A 1,844-nucleotide genomic window follows, 5' to 3' on the forward strand; every position below is an offset into this window, starting at 1 on the left:
CTGAAATACAGGCTGTGCAGGGAACTGCTTGAGAGCAGCCCTGAGGAAAAGGACTTTGAGGTGTTGATTGATGAAAGGCTCTACGTGGGCAGCAATGTGCTCTTGTGGCTGAGAAGTCCAAATTTGTCCTGTGGTGCATCAGGAGAAGCATGACCAGCCAATGGAGAGAAGTGATTCTTCCCCTCGACTCTGACTTTGTGAAACCCCACCTGGAGTTGTGCTGCAAGCTCTGAGGCTACTAACACAAGAAGAACATGGAGGTGTTGAAGCAGGTTTGGAGGAGGGCCATGGAGACAGTGAGAATGCTGGAGCAGCTCCACTATGAGGACAGGCTGAGAGAGCTGGGTAGTTCAGCCTGGGGAAGAGAAACGCTCCGGGGGACCTTATTGTGACCTTCCACTACCTGAAGGTGGCTGACCAGAAATTTGGGGAGAGGTCTTTATAAAGGCATGTAGTGACAGGATGAGGGGAAATGACATTGAAGTGGAAGACTATAGATTTGGACTAGATATCAGGTGGAAATTCTTTGCTGTGACGGTGGTGAGATGCTGCAATGGGTTGCCCAGACTGGTTGTGGTTGCCCCTTCCCTGGAGTGATTCAAGGTCAGGCTGGATGAGGCTGTGAGCAACCTGGTCTGGTGGGAGGTGTCCCAGCCTATAACAGGAGAGCTGAAACTAGCGAGTCCTAAAGATCCCTCCCTTCCAACCCAAAGCCTTCTAGGATTCCATGAAATCTCGTGAAGACATGTAGTCAGATTTCTGTGTTGAATATCTGGTTGCAACTCTGGACGTTCAATTGTTTAAATTTGCTGCTGCTGTATGTATATCAACAGAAAACAGAGATGTGGACATCAATGCATACTCAGTCATATTATTTTATCAAATGTGAAAGAACAGCTGATTATTCTTTGCTATTCAGAGCCCCGTGTTTAGCAAATGCATGAAGTGTGAGCAGTTACTTCCTCTATCCATTTTCCAGTTTAGAATACGTGTTCCTATTGACATATCTGTTCCATAAAGTGTACTACCAGATCACTGAGAATAAGGGAATGTTAGAAAGAAGATGATTTGGCACAAGAGATTCAAACATTGTGTTATGTTGCTCTTATAAAAGGTACTGTTGTGAACAAGGCTGACACTGTTGAACTGATATAAAAAAAGACTCGTAGAGGCATTCCTGTAATAAAACGGATGGTGTTGTTCTGACAAACTTTGCAGAGATGTTTGTTTGTTTCTTTGTTTCTGGGAAAAGCCCGCAAAAGAGCTTTGGAAACACTTGGGGCTTTTATACTGTTCGATGCTTGCAACAGAAGAAGAAGTATTTAGGAGACGTTGTCATCCCCTTCTCGTTGCCCCTGTGCTTCCTACAGCGGCTGTGGTTGAGTTCGGGGCAGATTTTAGCGGGTGCGCGGATTTGGGTGGGTCGGGCTGGCGGCTGTCGGGGCGGGCGAGGAGGCGGGGAGGTGGCGGGCGCTGCAGCTTCGTTGCGTTGTCCTAGGCGGCGTGCGGGCAGGAGCGGGGGTGCTGGCTGTGGGCGCTGCCCGTGGCGGGGGCGTGTGCGAGCGGGCGGCAGCGGGGGTGCGCGCGTGTGCGCGGGGTGCGTGTGGCGGCGAGAGGGCGCGGGCAGGAGCGCGTCCCGTCCCCGGAGCAGTCCCGGCGCGGGCCGCAGGGTGGTGCTCGTGGCCAAGGCGGCGCCGAGCGGCTGCGGGCGGGGCGGGGAGAGGGAGAGGCCGAGCCGAGCGCAGCGCAGCGCATCCGGGAGGAGGCGGCGGAGAGCGGCGGCGGAGAGCGGCGGCGGAGAGCGGCGGCGGAGAGCGGCGGCGGAGAGCGGCGGCGGAGAGCGG

Source organism: Centrocercus urophasianus, unplaced genomic scaffold, assembly GCF_019232065.1.
Source record: "Centrocercus urophasianus isolate 14NV4802_14NV808 unplaced genomic scaffold, USGS_Curo_1.0 seq_1280, whole genome shotgun sequence".
NCBI classification, from domain to species: Eukaryota; Metazoa; Chordata; class Aves; order Galliformes; family Phasianidae; genus Centrocercus; species Centrocercus urophasianus.